Raw genomic sequence first — 21,133 nt, 5'->3', positions numbered from 1 at the left:
GGGGCGTCCGGGGTTGCCAATTGGAAAGGAGAGGAACATTAGAAAATAAATAAATAAATACAAATTCAGTTCAGTCCAGTTTCACCAATTTCAACCTGGCAGCCCTATTTCGGGCATGTCATTATTGTAAAAAAATAAAATAAAAAGAGGGCTAATCCCTAGAATTTTACTGTGCAAATCCTCCAACCCCTGGTTGTATATATGCTCTGTACCGCACACTACACCTAGAATAACACAAACCTCTTATCTCCATATTCTAACTTTTTGTGTTTATTCGTAAATTAACGCCCTACTTGACCATACTACAGCGTCACACAGCACCGCGTTTTGAGCTTGTACATCGGTTACTTTTGCTATTTTAGACATTTTCCACCCGACAGTCGTTGTGAGCTTGTAGATCTGCTATTTTCAAAGGATTTTTGTACATTTTATATACTCTAGAAAACTTGTGAAATGGGACATTTTGCATAATGAGTACTTTTACTTTTGGTTATTTAAGTACATTTTGATGCCAATACTTTTGTACTTTTACTCAAGTACATTTTCAATTCCGGACTTTTACTTGTAACAGAGTATTTCTATATTGCAACATTGATACTTTTATTTAAGTAAATAATGCGAGTACTTTTTCCACCTACACTGCTTTGGAAACCAATCCTGATGCCACTATTATGTCAATATGAAGGACTGCCCATAATGTCTTTGTTTGTTTTTAAATCTCCAATGAGATATATAAAACACTTTGTTCAATGTACAACCATACTAACACCCTGTGCAAATGTCCAGTAAAGCTATCAATTTAAATTATTCACTATTTTACACTTTATATGGGAAATATTACAATATTTTTAACAGGTCATAATAATTATGTAATAACATTTAATGTTAAATTAAAGCTGCAATCTGTAAGTTTCACATCCTACCCGGGGATTTGAACCAAAACTTCCACCGCTCTTCCAAGACAAAAAATCCCTGCTTTGGCCCACGGAATAAATTACGCTTATGAGCTTCGGGCAGTACTTCAACCAGTAGGTGTCCTACCCTACCACCTCCAACCACTGCACATGTACTAGTTATGTTTACAGTTTAGGGTTTAGGCATTTAGCAGACGCCGTTAATCCAGAGCGATTTACAGTAAGCAAGGACACATGTATGTTGTACTAACATACTCCACCATAGTGATTGGTTAGAATAAAATGTTATTCATTAAAAATAAAAGTTCTGGATTGCAGCTTTAACTGTGAAACTATAAAAAGTTAACCCATTTGGGTCCGGATTTGAATGCATACATGGTCCTCAATACATAATGCACATGGTGCCCCTGCTCCTTCTGAGCATGCATATGAAACTAGATTATACAACAATGATTGCATTACACACAGTCAAATCCTCAGTGTTCATTTAGCCATCTGTAGTACGTTGTCAGAGTTAAATGAACACCGCAGATGTTACTGTACACACAGGCTGTGCCATATGGCTCCTCATCAGTGTTACAGACAGACAGCTGCTCACAGGACAGATGAACCCACCCTATACAGTATGTCACACGCACACGCACACGCACACGCACACGCACACGCACACGCACACGCACACGCACACACACACACGCACACGCATGCACAGTCAGAATTCTACCTCTACATGTTTCAAGAGATGGCTCAAGGAGATGCTCTCCATTGCTAAGTTGGAACAGATCCGTCACGACGGACAGAATACACAAGCTAATAGTTCCAAAAAATGTGTCTGCCTTTCCTGGCATTGCTTGACAATAGTTGAGTGTGTGACCTGGATATCTGGCTGCTATGGTGCATCTTTCACTAATAGACTCTTAACTATCTCTGCTTTCTGATGGTCATCCATCCCACCCATGTGTCTATTTTTTTGTGCGTCTTTTTGTCTAGTTGTTTTTCTCTCTGTATGTATTGTTAAAGGGATAGTTCACCCCCAAAATGACTTTTTTTCCTATCGATTAGTCACCCCATGGAGATTGAATTTTGTTTATTTGTTTGTTTTTGTCGCATTCCTAAGCCAATAATTTGATGACCGGCAGTGTCTCCTACCGGAACCGCTGCCTACCGGTCCGCTGGTCATCAAATTATTGGCTTTGATGAAAAAAAATGAAAAAACATGAATTCAAGTCTCCATGGGATGACTAATCGATAGGAAAAAAAGATTTGGTGTCGTGCATTGTTGTGAACTATTTGACAAAAAATCTAAATAAAGTAAATAAAATAAAAAAAATCTACCTCTACTCTCTCCCTCTCTCACAGCTATTTGCAGAGCCACTCGTTGAGTCTGTGTGAAGAAGAGCTGAACTTTGTAACAGTGCTTTGTGTCTCTGGCCAGCAGATAATAAGTCTGCATGGCCGTGACTCAGTGGATCATTCTAGAAGAGCACAGTCCTTGAACATTATCAACAGAGTGCTTCTCACCTCAACCTCACATTCAAGGCCCCCATGGGTTAAGCCAAAGCACCACACAAAACTGTACAATACTGTAGCGTGTAGCCTATACCACATGAAACTTTACAATATTGTAGCCTACCACACAAAACTGTCCAATACTGTAGCCCATACCACACAAAACTGTACAATACTGTACCCTATACCACACAAAACTGTACAATACTGTACCCTATACCACATAAAACTGTACAATACTGTACCCTATACCACATGAAACTGTACAATACTGTACCACTTAAAACTGTAGAATATTGTATCACAGAATACTGTAGAGTACTGTATTCAGTCATTAATGACAGTTACAACAGTAAAGAAGGAGACACTGAAGGACAGATGAAGGCAAAACAATAAAAGTAGATATAGTTACAGTAACAGTTCAGAGCAGTGTATGGAAGCCTGGCCATTAACTGGACATTAGAACATCAGAGTAAAAAAACTAAATAATAAACAGACTAATCTTCCAAAAAAGACTCAAAGGGCAAATAACGCCACAGTCCTATCATATAGCAACAGCAAAACCATAACAATAACAGACTAGCCCTCCAAGAAAGAGCATAAAGGAACAAAACTCCACAGTTCTGAGATATTTATACTATAGAATACTGTACTTAATACTGTAGAACAGTGGTTTTCAACCATTTTCATATCAAGGTCCATTATTTATCCGGCATTAGAGCCACGGAACCACCGTTTGATGAGATAACCTCTCAGACCCAAGACTTATATATTATATTTTGCTGTCGTTGGATACGATTTGGTCCACAATTCCATCCATGCTGTATTGATGTTGGTAGCATTAGGAGAGACAACAGGCAAATGTTGATCAAAATAACAATTATTCTACATTCTCTAATTGTGTGTAGACTTCTTGTAAATTAAAGGTAGGGTAAGTAATTTACTTTGGTTCAAATAAGTGTTAAATAGCTCTATATTCTGATACCCACTCATTGCTATTAGAGTGTTTGTTCAGTAAAAAGAGTCTCCATGTCTCTCCAGCTCTTTATTAAACAGAAAATGCATTTTCAGTGCTCTCTCCTGATTGGCTTAAATTGCATCACCTACCTGAAAATGTATTTATATTCTGTTTACTAAAGAGCTGGAGAGACCCCTGTGACCGAACAAACGCTCTGTAGCAATGATTACTATCAGAATATACTACTTTAACCATTAATAAATATATATATATATATATATATATATATATATATATTTACCCTAACTTTAAGTAATGCAGATGTTTAAGAATATGAAAGATCATTGTAAAAAGAGTGTAAAAATCATTTTACACTCTCAAGAGTTAAAGATCAAATAAGGGTCCATTTGGTTACCAACTCTCCATCATTTAGCTGAGGACCACCTGGTAAACCCCTCAAGGACCACTGGTGGTCCCCGGACCACTGGTTGAGAACCACTGCTGTAGAATACTGTATACAGGTGTGTGCCACTGGACACCTTAACAGTAAACATCCTGAGTGCCACACTGGCAGTGGCACACGCACACACCACCACACAACAAACACAGGTGAGAGCAACGGATTAGCCCTCCTGATGTGTTATCAACACACACACACACACACACACACACACACACACACACACACACACACACACACACACACACACACACACACACACACGCACAGAAGGAATAGCCTCAATAACCTTTGGCACACACACAGTGAAATCCTCCTGTTAATACTGTAAGCTCAGACTGTACAAAGGGAACCAAATGGACCCTTTATTGGCTCCCTTTGTACACTCTGAGTTAAAGTAACGTGCCAGGATTTTTTTTTACTGTGCAAATCTTCTAGGTCGGCCTTCTAATTCAGGGTTCAGGGTTTCACATCACCTCAAATCCATTACTGTAATTACAGTTACGCCGGTGTGTGCGTTGGGTTGTTGTGTCGCACACAACCCGCTCACACACACCCACAAGGTAAACATTTCCATAACACAGTGCCATGAAAGAAGACGTTGGCATGAACCTCATAAATACACCACCAACACATCTTGGCACAGACATGGGGGGAATTTACTTGGCTGTTTAATCTGAGAGAATTAACGTCGTGATCGGCAAGTGTTGTCCAAATACATTGTATTTGTCTTTCTTAATCCTGGAATGTGTTGAGAGATCTTCTTTAAAGGAGGCTAGTGACATGACAAAAAGCACCAGTGTGCCTGTCAGTAGGTGGGTGACGGCCGGGGCAGGCAGGGCAAGCTATAGGCTGCACCTGCCTGGAACCTGGGCTGGCATAGACAGAGGAATCCAGACAGAGGAAGGCAGAGGAAGACAGAGGAAGACAGAGGAAGGAGAGTTGAGAACTGCAGAGAGGGAGAAAAAGGACATCAAAAACTTCCTTACCTTTTGGGTTGTGAGGTTAAAAGATCCCCTTGGGTTTCAACTGTAAATCCAAGATGTATATATATTTAAAAAAAAGTTTCAGGTCTCCTCTGCTGTTCCTCAGGTATTAACTCTCAGTCCCCAGGTATAGAAGAAGAAGGCTTGGAGAAAGTCAGTCCCTTCCTTTCTCTGTCTGTCTGTCTGTCTGTCTGTCTGTCTGTCTGTCTGTCTGGGTCTCTCACTCTCTCACACACTGGCTCTAGTGGCTCAGATCCTGTCTCCTCCTCTATATAGAGGCAGGCAGAGAGAACCACTCCTCCTAGCCCCCCCGCCCCCCTCTCACACTACTGCATTCTCTCTCCCTGCTCTGTCCCCCTGCCAGCCTCTGTGCTCTCTCTCTCTCTCTCTCTCTCTCTCTCTCTCTCTCTCTCTCTCTCTCTCTCTCTCTCCCTCTCTCTCCATGTACACTTTAACTGTACCTATGACACCCACAGGTTTAGCTATCCCCATCATTCCTCTCCTATCAAGATTGGCACACCTCCAACTCTGTATATATAAAGAAACAGGCCGCTCTGTGTTTTTTCTGACTGAAAACACTGCTGTTTTCTCTGTGACAGTGTACTGTGGCTTCTTTATTTTTTTGGTTCAACTTTTTCCACTGTCACTTTCACTGAACCGCATGCAGAAGCCAAAGACGTTTCCCCTTCACTATCGGTGGCTTTTCCTTGTGTGTGATTTCACAGCCAGGGTCATCCACTTGTTCCTGTCTTGGCAAGAGTGGTATATCTGACCTCCTGTCCGCCATCTAGTGGTCAGAACAAGCAATAACTAACCTGCATTTTAGATTTTGATATTTATTTGTGAAATGTCATTCTTTAATTAGTAATCATTGCCAGAGAGTTCAGTCTCCCCATCTCAACAGCTCTTTGTCAACAGCTCTTTGGTGATACGAACATTTTTTTTCAGGTTGGGATATCCTATCAATGTTATTCAGGAAAGATCAGTAGAGTCAAGAGAGTCAATCAGGAGAGAGAACCCATACAGGATAAAGGATAAACAAGTTAAATTGAAGTTCTCCTGATGAGATAAAATTGGTACCTGAAAAAAAAAATCTGTTTAGAGCGGGAGAGACAGGGAGACCCCAGTGACTGAACAAACACTTTATAGCGATGATTACTTTTGTGATATAGAGCTATGACTTTTTAAGCTATGAGCTGATGATGCTCGCGGGACTATATTTATCCTTTGTCGTACAATGGTGCTGCAAGCTGAAATTAGCAGATGTACGTCAAGGTCACAACGTGCCCCAATGCGCCAAGTTGTGACTTGTAGATCTGCTATTTTATGGAGTATAAACTTAAACTTAAACAAACAAGTTTAGTGACTTGCTTAAATAGAGCAGTCATTTAAGTAGCAGGGGATTGAATTCGGGATTTATATTGTGACAGGACAAGTGTTGTGATCACTTCTCAGCTGCTTGTGTCTGGTTTCATGAAACACATGAAAGCCTGTGGTGGCTGGAGGGTCTCGTCTCCTTCTGCGTTTTAAAATGTTTACTGCCCCACTGCCCAGCCTCTAGGGGGCAAAAGGTTGACTGACAGCTGAATTCTAAATGACCAATTAGATGTCAACGAGGTATTGTTCAACGCTAACAGAGCCCCCAGCTCCCAGCAAAGTGCCCGTCCGTCCCGGGACGGGCACTTTGCTGGGAGCCCTCCAGCAAACACACTTAACCCTCATCATGTCTGCTGCACATTTTCAACTAGAAAAAGATGAGTTAAATTCAACGATGAAATAATCAGTGCTTCATCCATGTGATTATGGTTTCTAAGCCAGTTGTCAGCCGGACGGGTTGTGAAGGTCAGTCCACTGCCACTGACCCACCGGGTGGTCCTCTGAGACGCAGCTGTGCTGTGTCACCCCCCCCCCCCCCCCCCCCGGACCCCCTGCAGGGCCGATCAATAAGCTAAGAGGCTGAATCAATATGGCCGTACACACAGCAGGGGGGGGGGTGGGGGGAGGGGGGGGGGGCAGGACTGTCTCCAAAAATCGTGTCAGGAGAAAGAGAAGACAAAGCCTTGAAGTTCAAACCACACACACACACACACACCACACACACACACACACACACACACACACACACACACACACACTCACTCACTCACTCACTCACTCACTCACTCACTCACTCATCAAACCACAGCATAATTATAACTCTAACACCTCTCTTGCACAACTTCCAAATACATCCTATACCTGAGGAGAGATCTAGTAGGAACTGTTTACAGAGTTCCATTGGAACTATTACCATATCAGATCATTAGAGATCCGGTTACTGGTAACTCTGAGCTGTACATCTTGATGACCTTGGAGAACACAGATGACCTGATGACATGATGACATGATGACATGATGACATGTAAAGAATGTTTGTAGTGAGTGTGGGCCGTGTGGATGAGTCACCCGACAAGGGAAGAACACGGCTGTGACGCCACATTGACCGTAAATGCAGAGGAGGAGGTTTGATTGTAGCCATCTGCATGTGATGGAGCGTGTGTGTGTGTGTGTGTGTGTGTGTGTGTGTGTGTGTGTGTGTGTGTGTGTGTGTGTGTGTGTGAGTGTGTGTGTGTGTGTGTGTGTGTGTGTGTGTGTGTGTGTGTGTGTGCTGTGTGTGTGTGTGTGTGTGTGTGTGTGTGTGTGTGTGTGTGTGTGTGTGTGTGTGTGTGCGCGCGTGCGTGTGTCGCTGTGTGTACGTGAGGGTCCGGGGTGACCCTGAGGGGCCTCAGCTGACCCCCTCTCTCGGGCCCCTGAATCAGAGGAGCGAGTCAGCGGACTGGGGAGTGTGTGGGGGTGTGTGTGTGTGATTCATTCAAGGATGAATCAATACGTGTGGCAATTGAACGGCATGTTTCCCAACATCTGTAGGAGGACGCAGTAAGTGTGTGTGTGTGTTGAAAGACATGTTTCACGTGTTGTAAAGTGTGCACGTGTGTGTGTGTGTGGGTGTGCTGCGGACAACCATTAATGTCATTTATGCGTGCATGTGTGTGTGTCTGCATAATAAGGAGGTGTATGCGCACATCTGTGTTTGTAGGTGTGTGTGTGTGTGTGTGTGTGTGTGTGTGTCTGTGTCTGTGTGTGTGTGTGTGTGTGTGTGTGTGTGTGTGTGTGCGCGCGCACGCGTATGTTTATGTGCATTGTGCAATAGACACGCCCGCATGCGTGTCCATGCGCGCGTGTGTGACCTTGCCTGCAGTGAGTAACCAGCTCTCCAGATGTTTTGCAGTGACAGGTCATTCTGCAGGGCAGCAGAAAAGAGAAAAAAAGGGAAGCAGCAGATATCAGATAGCAGGGCTTCTGTTCATGAGGTCAGTTCCCCAAATTAGCCTCCAGTGTGTGGGCCTGAACTGACACACATGGAAACAATGGAGGGGCCTTTACATACTGGAAACACTCCCTACTGGCAGCCAGGGGTGAACCCGTACACACACACACACGCACACGCACACACACAAACACACAGACATTATACACATGAAAAGGCTGTTTGTGTTTGTACAGAGCATGCACAAACCTGCAGATATGCACACATTCACACATACATAGCTTACTGTAAACGTAGTCACTCACTTTATGATGCGCTATCAAGGACGTGGATCTGGGCTTTGAAACCAGATTCGACATGCAGTCAGGCATCGCATGACTGCACACACACACACACACACACACACACACACACACACACACACACACATACACACACACACACACACACACACCTATGCACGCAGAAACATGCACGTACACACACATGCATGGACACAGGCAGTCATCCTGGACTTGAAGAGAATAATCCTTCGCTTTCTCCCGATCCAGGATCTATACAGTAGCAGTGATTCTCAACCTTTTTCATTTCATGGACCACCAATCTGCTCACTATATGCGTGATTGATGATTAGGCTGCGGACCCCCATATCTGGGACCCCAATCTAAGAACATCTTTAATGTTCTACATGTGTCTGATGGTCTGTCATTTGTCCACAATGTCTTTACTCTCTACTGTAGGCTCAGATAACAATGAATTCTCTGATGAACATTCTCCAGTATGTATATAATCTTGTTCATGTGATAATGGTGCAGATGAACCATCAATGCTTTTACCGGGGACCCACTGGAACCCCCTCAAGGACCCTTGGGGATCCCCGGGCCCCACTTGAGAACCACAGGCAGATCAGAGCGCTGATGGGCCTGCCGTGGCGCTCCGCATGCGGCGAGGCCCCGCCGGGACCCCCAGCTGCACCGTGTCAGTCAGGGTGGGAGCATTCGGAGCATTCTACTGTCCCAGCCCTCTCCTCTCCTCTCTCCCTCCTCCTCCTCTCCTCTCCTCTCCTCTCCTCTCCTCCTCCCTCCCCTCCCCTCCCTCCCCCTCCCCTCCCCTCCCCTCCCCTCCCTCCTCTCCTCTCCTCTCCTCTCCTCTCCTCTCTGGTGGATTGCTCCATGCCAGGAAGGCGAGGAGGAGCGCAGGATGATAGTAAACAAGAGCGGGGCGTGCCAGCTGTGCGCACGCAAAACGGAATGTCTGGAGATCCTTCTAGAAAGATAGGCGTTTCAGGGGAGTAGCAGCAGGCAGCAGGTGTGTGTTGTGTGTGTGTGTGTGTGTGTGTGTGTGTGTGTGTGTGTGTGTGTGTGTGTGTGATGTGTGTGGTGTGTGTGTGTGTGTGTGTGTGTGTGTGTGTGTGTGTGTGTGTGTGTGTGTGTGTGTGTGTGTGTGATGTGTGTGTGTGTGTGTGTGTGTGTGTGTGTGTGTTGTGTGTGTGTGTGTGTGTGTGTGTGTGTGTGTGTGATGTGTGTGTGTGTGTGTGTGTGTGTGTGTGTGTGTGTGTGTGTGTGTGTGTGTGTGTGTGTGTGTGTGTGTGTGTGTGTGTGTGGAAACAACGCCCACGTGTCAGTGCTGATGAGGAGCGCAGACGTATTATTATTGTGCTGTTTGTGCTCTGCAGCTGGAGACTGATGGGCTCATAAAGATCTCTTTACATAACTGTTTCTTTTTCTGTTTGGGGTTGTTTTGTTGGGGCATGGTGGAGAGGCCCCATGCATACAGTCAATGGCTATCATGTAGAGAGAGAGAGAGAGAGAGAGAGAGAGAGAGAGAGAGAGAGAGAGAGAGAGAGAGAGAGAGAGAGAGAGAGAGAGAGAGAGAGGAGAGAGAGAGAGAGAGAGAGAGAGAGAGAGAGAGAGAGAGAGAGAGAGAGAGAGAGAGAGAGAGAGAGAGAGACCTTCCTTTTATTGATCCCGTGAGGGGTAATTCAGTTGTACTGGCAGTACCGTAGTATGAAACACAGGATGGATACAGAAGAAAAGAGATCTTGGCCAAGTGGTTAAGGTGCATGTATTCACATGTATGTATGTATGTAGTAGGTGTATGTAGTCACATATATGCTCAAATGCAACCTGACAGCGAGTCGCGGGTTCGATTCCCGAGGTAGGCGACGACCTTAGCTGCGTGTCACTCCCCATCTCTCTCCCCCCATTTCCTGTCAAACTCAACGTTACTATCCCATAAAGGCAGTGACATACAGGGATTAGGTATAAAGTACCCAAAAAACAAAGGCCAACCAAGGGTTCTTGCTTGGCCCTACGCACTTAAGTTGGAACGCCCTGGATTTGCATGTAGTATGAGCTATTGACACGTAAATAAATACAGTATAAATGTAAGTAAATAAGTATATGAATGTATACGAGTCAACAATCTATCCCCAGTAGTGAGGGTAAATTTGAACAATCGTACACACAATGATATAAACTTGTATATATAGAATGCTGTGTTTAGACACATGGTGGAACACAAGACACCACCACTGCTTTTGTCTGTCTCTGTTCCCCACGCCCACCGTCTCTTTATATCAGTAACAGAATGCTCTCTCATGCTGAAGAACACATCTCCCATGTCTTTCTATCAGTAACAGAATGCTCTCTCATGCTGAAGAACACATCTCCCATGTCTTTCTATCAGTAACAGAATGCTCTCTCGTGCTGAAGAACACATCTCCCATGCAGCCTTGCAGAGAGAGGGATCAACAGGTGTTTACGTTCCACGCGTTTCCTCCGAAGACAAAACACGTCGTCGTCTGCACAGACGGGTCGCATATCTCAGGTTGGCTGGGGGCAACGTGGGTGTTTTCGTCGTACTGTTTTCCTTGGCATAGAAACGGCTTGTGCTGCTACAGGAGTCTTTTTTTTTTAAGGCAAGAAGACAACGTATTGTGATGACCGCTGGGTTTCTGATCCAAAAGGAGTAGTCATGACGACGTCTTTTTATAGGGACACTTTTATTCATAACACCCTAAGTCACACAAAGCACTAAACCAACTCTCACTTAACAGAGAGGGAGGGGGAAGAGAGAGTGTGCTCACAACAGCTACACATATAGTATAGTATAGCAAACATTACACACATTACATAAATTATATATACTGTCACATAAATTATATAACGTAAAGCAACATAGCACTTACTAAATTCTAAATCTATCTATCTATCTATCTATCAAGGTGTCTGTCTGTCTGTCTGTCTGTCTGTCTGTCTGTCTGTCTGTCTGTCTGTCTGTCTGTCTGTCTGTCTGTCTGTCTTGTCTGTCTGTCTGTATCCCCAACACATTCCCTATAACAAATTACAACGTGGTAACCCAACAGTAAAACAATACACAAAGGGGTCCATGCTAGGAAGTCCCTCCTACACCACTAAAAGCCCAGGGCGCTACACAGACCCCACCTTTTAGACAAAGTGTTTGACTGTACTGTTGTACTGTACTCGTGCTGTTTTTACATTTCTGTCTAATCAAATATTCAATCAATCAATCAAACCTGAGGGGTCCCACTGTCCTCACTCATGTAACCCACTCACCCAACACAGAGTTCCAGGATGCAGAGGTGGGTGGTGCCTCCCTCGCTTCTCCAGTACAGTACATGATGGCGCAGAGAGGCTCTGATGCCCCAGTGTTAAGGTCGTCCCATGTGGAGAGTGTCTAAAGGCAGGCGCATGCTACCATTTTCGTCACCCTATCACCGTTTCACCACCTCATTTAGTAGCATGCAGGGGCCTTAAGTCTCTCTACAATTGGTTCTGTGCACAGCACTCCTTCACAGGTGTTACCAATGATACTAATGAAGGCTCTGTTCCATTCAGTGTAGCACAGTGGTTCTCAAAAAAATGTATTTCAAGGACCCCCATAACTCTGAGAGTGTACAAATGGAACATAAATGGACCCGTATTTGTACACTGTCAGAGTTACACAACCATAAGGGGCCATTTGGAACCCCCCTCAAGCAACCATGAGGGTCCCTGGACCCCAATTTGAGACCCACTGGAGTAGCAGAGCGTTTCCAGTGAGCCAACATGCACAGTATCAGCACCCTGACTCTGGAACAGAGCCATCATTAGTATCATTGGTAACACCTGTAAAGGAAGTAAGAAGAGGCCCAAATATTGATAGTATTGTATGTCTTTATATGTCTTGTTGAATTGAATACATAGGACCACAATGGAAACAAGCCCTCAGGAGAGAAATTGAATACTGGACATATGAGGTGTCCACCCGACAGAGACAAGATTGTATATTATTATTGTATATTGTATTGTATTGTATTGCAGCTCTAATCCCTCCAACACATCCCCCTGATAACAAAACACAACAATAAAACGATTCACAACGTGTGTGTGTGTGTGTGTGTGTGTGTGTGTGTGTGTGTGTGTGTGTGTGTGTGTGTGTGTGTGTGTGTGTGTGTGTGTGTGTGTGTGTGCGCGCGCCCCGAGGCAAGTCTCTCCTACACCACTAATAGCTCGGGATGCTATTGAGGAGGTAGCGTAGGATGTTGAAGCAGTTCTTTCTGTTTAGAGTGCTCTATCTGTCTTTCCCCTCTCTCTCTCTCAGTAATCACTGGGCTGATAAGTGAACGTACATGAGTGCTTTATAAGGTTAACCATCCTATTGCTTCTGTGTTTCAGACAAAATAACCACTGATAGGATCTCAGATTTGCGCTGTGTGTTCTTGTGCTCAGTGCTCACGGTTTAAATGTAAGAGAAACAAAATTCACGTGTGTGTGTGTGCGTGTGTGTGTGTGCTTTCTCAAGGTTAGCCCATACAAAAAATACAAATAAAACGTGCTGTGTTCACTGAAAGTAGTAGCCACACATGGTGTGTCTGCATTTTCTTTTCTTTTTTCTTGCATCACTGCCTCGCATGATATTCACAGATACCATCTGTCTCCACTTAAAAATCTATATTCCGCTTGATCGTTAGTTTGATGTACAATCACTCTCACAAGATCACAGAGTTGCACTCTCAGCAAGAAGAACGACATTGTTCCTCTATCTACTATCTAGAGTGTCACGCCTCTGACTCATATGGACTGTGAAACTTCTGACGATGGATGAATTACTGCTGAGACGGACAGAGAGATGGAACCATCTGAATCAGTGTCATCGGAAACAAAAGTGAAGCCTGTGTCTTCATGCTATATGGTAAATGTAGTTTCACGGCTGTGTCAGCAAATTTGAGTACATCACTTGACATTATTCATGGCTTTTTGACTTCAGCTGGCAGCGAGCACGAGGGCCGACGAGGCTGTTGTTGAAGACATCTATTTTTGAGGGTTCTGTATTAAGTCCAAGAATGTACGGAATGTACGTATAGAGAATGAGCTGCACAACAAAAGCACACATTCCCCAGAGAGGGGGGCACAAGACAGGAAATATACTTTACAGAGACTTCCATGGCTTATTGTGGTCAAATTAGTTGTTTTTGTAAAGATTATTCTTGAGGCATTTCTGTTTTTCTATTTGTACAGTCTTGAGAGACAGAATGACATAATAGCACAGGTCTTGACATAGAGTTGAACCGTGGACCTTGTGATTACAGCTTGTACCCGGCCCTTAGGACGGCCCTAGAGACACTGAATTCCAAGCGTCCATATAAAGCGCTTGCCGAGGCAGTATTATTTCCATTGAAGTCGTGTTGAACTTTGGTAGAACCTTGGGTTGTAGAGCTACCTGGACATTGATATAATGACTGAATAGAGTTTGAATACTGTCCATTGTCTTTATCTGTTGCTTCTGTCCTCTGAAAGGGAGGAAACCGCAAAGTAATGATTCATTGACTCATTGCACGACGAATCACGTCACTTTCAGCAAATAAACTAATGTGGCTTCTTAGAAAAAAAACTAGTCGTGGTAGCCTACTTAATGTGGGGGAAATTAAATGGCTGTATTCAATGGAAACAAGTCCACAGGACTATTCTGTGATCCTTTTAGCCTTAATGTCTTACTGTACCTCTGCTGTTTACATTTCTGACTAATAAAGTATTCAATCAATCTAATATGGGACTGGCCATTAGTCAGATTAGATGCCCCTTTATTCCGATGCTAGGGTTATAGGTTTAGTTAATGCACACAGTTGAACCAATGGTATTTGGACAATGGACGGAAGGTCTCTTGTGCAACACAAATTGATAGTTAACCAATATTGGTGTAACACACACAAGCAACACAATCGCAGTAGGTCAAATGGACGAAAAATAAGTTTCCATGTTTGTTTGTTTTTGTTCAAGGAAGCGCAATTTGGAACAATCTACCCACTAACATAAGAGATCCTTTACATCGTTTAAGGTTCAACTAAAAGGATGGATCATGGACAATCAAACATGTGAAATGTTTTAAATACAGTAGGCTTAAATGTTAACTTTTTTTTTCTTTTTCGTTTTCCTGAGTCTCTGGTATTTTAGGTCAAAACTAGGCCTTTTTTACTGTTGCTTTTTTCTCTTCTGTTTGTACCCTTTTAGTAATGTTTATATGTGCTCTTTTTGTAATGTTGCTTGTTTTCTGTATGGGGACCACGGATGGAAGTCTCGATAGGAATCTACTTTGTGATCGATCATGTGCTAAAAGTTAGAATTTCAGACCTTTTTTGCCGCGTGATGAGAGCGAATGGAACCGCTTCTCCCGGTTTCTCGATCACAGAGAACAAAAGCAGCACATTAAACATGATGGACAACATTTGGACCTCGACTACCTGTCGACAAACACTCTCCCTCCCACTGCCTTTCTTCTCAATCAGATATCTTCAAGCGGTACCACGGTAAGCCAACCGTGTGTCTGTGCTAGGCCATTAAACCTTGCGACTGTGAAACTGTTCAAAGAATCCATGGCTGGAGGCAGAGCTTTTAAGTACGATACTGCGGAGAACATTGCCAAAGATTATACATTGTGAAAGCGATCCAGGGCCTCAGGTGTAAGATTCTCTGTCTAGTCAAGAGAGAGAGAGAGAGAGGGACCTCCTATGTTTTCACTGCTTGCACAATGTCATGTTGCTTTAAAAAAAAAGAGTGAATGTATTGTGTGGCAGGCAGGGACTTGTGTAAAAATGTGTTCATTGTGCTTTACACAACACACACACACACACACTCACACTCACACACACACATGCCAGAGACTTTGTTGTGCGCTGGCATCGCACACGGAAAATAGCAGATCTCTAAGTTCACAATGCGGTACGGTGCCATGCGCTGTGAGCTTGAAGATCTGTTGTTTTCGGTGCGTGTGTGTGTGTGTGTGTGTGTGTGTGTGTGTGTGTGTGTGTGTGTGCGTGTGTGTGTGTGTGTGTGTGTGTGTGTGTGTGTGTGTGTGTGTGTGTGTGTGTGTGTGTGTGTGTGTGTGTGTGTGTGTGTGTGTGTGTGTGTGTGTGTGTGTGTGTGCGCGTGCGTGCGTGTTTTATGTAAAAGGTATAAAGCCTCATTTATACTTTGTTGTGCGTGTGTGTGTGTTTGTGTCTGTGTTCTCTGCCTTTGTATGTGTGTGTGTGAGTCTTAACTCACATTCTATTCAAGGCCTCTTCAGTCGACGGAACAGTTTTGCAACAATTCCCACCAGAGAATGTGTAATGACTCACCACACCGAGGCCAATCACAAACAATGTGGTTTGTGTCTTGTATAGAAATTAGCCAAGATTAACTTAAAGGTCCCACATGAACTGGGGGCGGGGGGGGGGGGGGATTCATCAGCTTCCTAAAGGTTGCCACTGGCCACTGGCAACGAAGCAAAAACACTCGGAAGGAAGGAGCGTTCAGATCAGACATGTGTCCGACGTGTGTCTGTCCATCGTCTTCCACTCTCTCTCATCAGTGGTGGAAAGTACATTTACTCAAGTACTGTACTTGAGTACAATTTGGAGGTGCGTTTTCTTTATTTGAGTATCCCAACTTTTCGATACTTTAAACTTCTACTCCACTGCATCTCAGAGAGGCATATATGGTACTCTTTACTCCACTACAATGATTTGAAAACTTTAGTTGCCAAGTTACTTTGTCGATTTAGATTATTATCATACTGTGGGGGAGCTGAAGAACACCGATGTACTACGGCGACAAACAGACATGTATATTGACCGTTGTGATTAACAACGCTAAAACATGACGTGCATTTTTGTTATGCTATATTATTGTAATTCTGAGCCTCCAACTCCAAGACTCGTCTCTTTGAGGTCTGCTTCCTGGAGGCGGGGGTCTCAGGGGAGTGCACACTCCAGCTGATGTCCATCAGGGTTGTTTTTGCCTGGCTATTACCTTGACAGGCTGTACCAAGGGACCAGGGAAGAGAGGGGGGTGTTGTTGGAGTGGTTTTGTTGGTTTGGTATTTCTTTAGTTCAGTGGTTTTCAACCTTTTTCATGCCAAGGACCCATAAATTGATATACATTTGGCCGCGGACCCCCATTTGAAAATGTTTTGTGCCAGGGATCCCCAGAAGCAAAGATATCAGTTTTTTCGCTTTAAAAATATGAATATTCAAAGATATGCACACTTTTTCAAGGTTTTTCAGAAATAGCTGATCTACAAGCTTGTATATCTGCTATTTTTGAATAGCCAAAGCTAAGTGGTTAAAAGTGATTGTGACGCTATTAACTCATTTTGCTTTGGACCCCCTGGTACTCCCTCAAGGACCACTGGTTGAAAACCACTGCTTTAGTTGATTAGACAGTTATGTTTAGAGTTTTTACTTGAGGAATGTGACAGCGCCCTGCATTGTAGAGGTGATGGTATAGTCTATACTAGACTATACTACAGACGATAGCCTATAGACTCTATAGGCTATATATGTACCAGCTGGGTGAAAGGGATGGGGTCTGTTCTCGTACCTGAATGTCAGTCTGCAACCATCTCTGTGTGGCACATCATTCTGCACCTCAATCACCAGCTTCGGCTTCTGCTGTCAATGCACTGAATGGGAAATTATCACATCTAATCAGACTAATTGATTGGTCTAAGTAGGTGAGATACTGACCTACCGACGGGGCTCAGTAGGTGTTTTTGTTTAGGTTGTTATTCTGTGGGTTGATGATAGTTGGGGCAAACGCTCACCCCAAAACATCAACATTTACGATTCTGTGCCTATCGGTACATAGCCTCGGAAACCCATGCCTTTTTTTTTTGTTTCAAAAGAAAAAAAAGCCTGGGGGAACCTTGCAGGAACAGTGGTTTAGGAGTGGGAGTGAACCTTGTTATCTCCTAACCAATCAGAGTGCAGACGGGCGTCGCTCTAAATTTGGTGACGTCAGCGTGTTCCGTGCACAGGGGGGGGGGCGGGGACATAGATTGGTGAAGCAATAGGAAGCGGCGCTGGTACCGAGCGCAAGGCTTTGGATCCGCCCTTCAAGACCTTCGATAGGGCTGGCTCCTCCAGTCTAATCGGTACATTACTCGGACGGAGCCGGGTCGGCTACTCGCTCGCTTTAGCTCGCTTGGCGGTGCCTCTCGTGGCTCAAGTTCGCTTGAGACGGCGCGCCTCCGACACGGTCAAAAACGATACTTTATACAAAACACCTACTGAGCCCCGTGGGTAGGTCAGTATCTCACCTACTCAGACCAATCAATGGTCTGATTAAACGTGATAATGTCCCATTCAGTGCATTTGGGTGCCTCAATCCTGCTTACCATTCTGTTTGTATGGTCCGACCTTAACACATACATTAACCAGTTAAGCCCTTTTTTATATGTTAATTTTCTATTCGAAAATATCAGATCTAAAAAAAAAAAAATTCAGTACTTTTGCTTTTGGTACTTAAGTGTTTGTAGCCCTTAACAGTATGCAATACTTTTATAAGTCAAATAAGACCCCTGAACAGTGTTTGTGTCAAGGTTGGTGCAGATCAGAGCAACGATGCGCCTATTAACTCCAGATGTCAACATTTGTGACGTCTGTCCACCCTTTAGGCACTTGGAATATAGGATAGAATATTTACTGCTACTTTTACTAAAGTACAAAAACACTCCACACTCTATCACTCTCTTTCTCTCACTCACTTCCACACCCTCTCCCAAGGTAATGATCTCATCCCTTCATCTTTATAAACAGAGAGAGAGAGAGAGAGAGAGAGAGAGAGGGCCGCAGGTGGCCCTGTTCAAACCCCCCTCTCCCTCTCTGTTCTGTCCATCCCTCCATTCCCAAAGGGACTGACCTGGCGGTCTTCACACTATCACTCAATAGCTGTCATCCTCCGCTACACTCGTCTATCCATCCATCCATCCAGAACTATCAGCAGTATCTGCTAACAGGGCCTAAGGAAGGTTTTCCCAAATGTTTCCATGACAAGGACTCTCAAGGAGAAAAACAAAGAAAGAAATACCGAAAATAGACCATCTATCAGCTATTTTAGCTATTTTCGCTAACATTCTTGAACATGTTTGACAGCTTGTTTTTCTCACACTTTGAAAACCTGTGGCCTAAAGGCACCATCCACCCTTGTTTATCAGTCATGTTCTGTAACTGATAGTATTGTACACAATGCTAACCTGCTGGTACACAGTATGCACTCACAGGCTTAGTTCAACTGTAAACATGGACTCCTAAGTATTTTACTGTGCAACCCGACTCCCGAGACTGTTTATTTGAGATGTTGTTTATTTGAGATTTTGTTTATTTGAGATTTTGCTTATTTGAGATTTTGCTTATTTGAGATTTTGTCAACTGAACCAGATTTCTGTCATACTCATCTTCCACTTGTGTTACTTGTAAAGCTTGGTGTTGTTCTTGTTCAGCCTTGTTCAGCCAAGTATGCACACCTTCGAGTCAGATAAAACAATGCCTACACTAAAGGATTGTTTAGGAGGCGTCATAATGATCGCCTGCTGCCTACGTCTGAAAGTATCAGATTCTGCTGAATCACTGTCCCACACAGGATAGTGTGCATACCATCTCTGCAACACCATAGCAACATGTTTTAATATGATACACAGATTGTTTTCATAATAAATAAAGAAATACCCTTCGCCCAAATGGAAACGTTAAGGGGGCGGTCTGGGCTTTCTTTCAGTTGGAACGGAGTGTTGTTGTTCAGAGGGCCGGTGTCGAGACTCAGGGGGACGACAAAAGTCAGTGGCCTTCTTCCCCGTCCAGTAACCCCCGCCCCCCCACCACCACCACCCCATTCTGTTTATCCTGCTTCAGAACTGCACAAAAATGTTCCACTGATTTTCTACAGGGACTAAAATGGGGCTAAAAAATGCTATATTGGAGATTGTTTATAATAACTTAATTGATTTCATTGCTCACACTACTCTAGATCAGTGGTTCTCAAACCTTGTGAAGCATCCTGATGTTTTTGGCCGCGGACCCTCATCTGAAAATATTTTTGTGCCAGGGACCCCGAGAAGAGAACATTTGTGTTATTTTTTCTTTTCAAAAATAGCCAAAGTATAAACAATTGATAAATGATTCAAATGATTGTGATGCTATAGTTACTAATTTGGCTGGGGACGCCCTGGACGCCCTGGAACACCCAGCCCCCGCCCCCCCACCCCCCAAGGACCCCTGGGGACCCCACTTTGAAAATCAATGTTCTAATGTGTTTTTTTTGCCTCATCAGTAAAATATAGAAAGACAAAGAGCAAGTAGAGAAATGGGCGACAAATATTGGACGTGATTCGATTAATCTCTATAAAGAGATATCTACTTACAAAAGCTGTAAGGCAAGCCGCTTGGACAGACACATCATAAACAAGGTGGCAGTGGCTCAACGAGGTGAGCAGCCGCTTGGGGAATGGGAAGGTTCCCGGGTCAATCCTCCTCGGTACCTCCTAGGTTTGTGTCAAAGTGCCCTTGAGCAAGACACTGAAACCCCTAACTGCTTCTGATGAGCAGGTTCAAGTTTACATGGTTTCCTCCACCGTTGGTGGAGTATGAAGGTGCTACAGTATTTAAGTAAAATGCACCATTTATCATTTTAAATGGCCCATGGCCGCAGATCATTCCAGGAAAGTTCTCTGCAGTCTGTCTCTGACGCCTCCCTCCATCTATCTATTTCTCCATCTATCTATTTCTCCATCTATCTATTTCTCCATCTATCTATTTCTCCATCTATCTATTTCTCCTGCTCATCTCAGATCAGACAGTTGTTTATCCTGCAGTCTGCTGTCCTCCAAGGCTCTGAATGTTTGGATTCAGACACAGCGGGATGCTTCACCATCTCTCTGATAACAGGAAGTGTGTGCGTGTGTGTGTGCGCGCGTGTGTGTGCGTGCGTGTTTGTATGCATGCATGTTTCTTTGTGTGTGTGTGTGTGTGTGTGTGTGTGTGTGTGTGTGTGCGCGTGTGTTTGCATGCATATTTCTTTGTGTGTGTGTGTGTGTGTGTATGCAGCATAATGCATGTGTACACTCAGCTGAGTGAGAGCATGCACGCATCCACGTGCTCTCCCTGAATGTGTTTGTGTGTGTGTGTAGTAGAATTGGAGAACATCGTGAGAACCATTTTCCTGGTCCTCGTTGTTTTATGATTTAAAAACAGTTGGGAGGCTTAAAATTTGGAGAAGGTTCAGGATGGGGTTAGGATTATTATTAGACATTTAGAGGTTAGGTTTAGGTGTTGAAGTTATAAATGGTACATTTATATAGCGCTTTTATCCAAAGCGCTTTACATAGATTGTGCATTACATTCACCCATTCATGGTGGAGGAAACCATGCAATTAGGGGTTCAGCGTCTTGCTCAAGGACACTTTGACACAAACTCTAGGGGAGCCCGGGATCGAACTGGGAACTTCGCAGGTGCCATCCGGGCCACTCTACCGGCCACTCAACCCCTGAGCTACTGCCGCCCAAAGGTATCCTCGAATTAAACTTTGTAAGCTAGTGTCATGCACCAACAAATAGCAGATCTCACTGTAGATCTGCGATTTTTTGGGCTATTTCTCAGCAAATTTTCGGCTATTTTCAATGTTGTCCAAAAATGTTGATGTCCTCACAGTAGAGTAATACAACTGTGTGTGTGTGTGTGTGTG

The 21,133-nt window shown here is 43.9% G+C and overlaps 1 protein-coding gene across 1 annotated transcript in view; it reads right to left on the bottom strand.

Annotated features, from left to right (window-relative positions):
* The window catches only part of tinagl1 (tubulointerstitial nephritis antigen-like 1), a 67,283-nt gene extending 62,223 nt beyond the window's left edge, over positions 1-5,060 (bottom strand). Inside the window, exon 1 of the mRNA XM_080441512.1 lies at positions 4,831-5,060. The gene's annotated coding sequence lies outside the window, so the exon portion shown is untranslated. The remainder of the gene's footprint in view (positions 1-4,830) is intronic.
* Positions 5,061-21,133: the final 16,073 nt, after the last annotated feature.

This window comes from Gymnoscopelus braueri (assembly GCF_963280865.1).
Source record: "Gymnoscopelus braueri genome assembly, chromosome: 11".
In the NCBI taxonomy this organism is placed as follows: domain Eukaryota; kingdom Metazoa; phylum Chordata; class Actinopteri; order Myctophiformes; family Myctophidae; genus Gymnoscopelus; species Gymnoscopelus braueri.
Note: the sequence above shows the minus strand (reverse complement) of the source record. Positions and strands in the feature narration are given on the sequence as shown.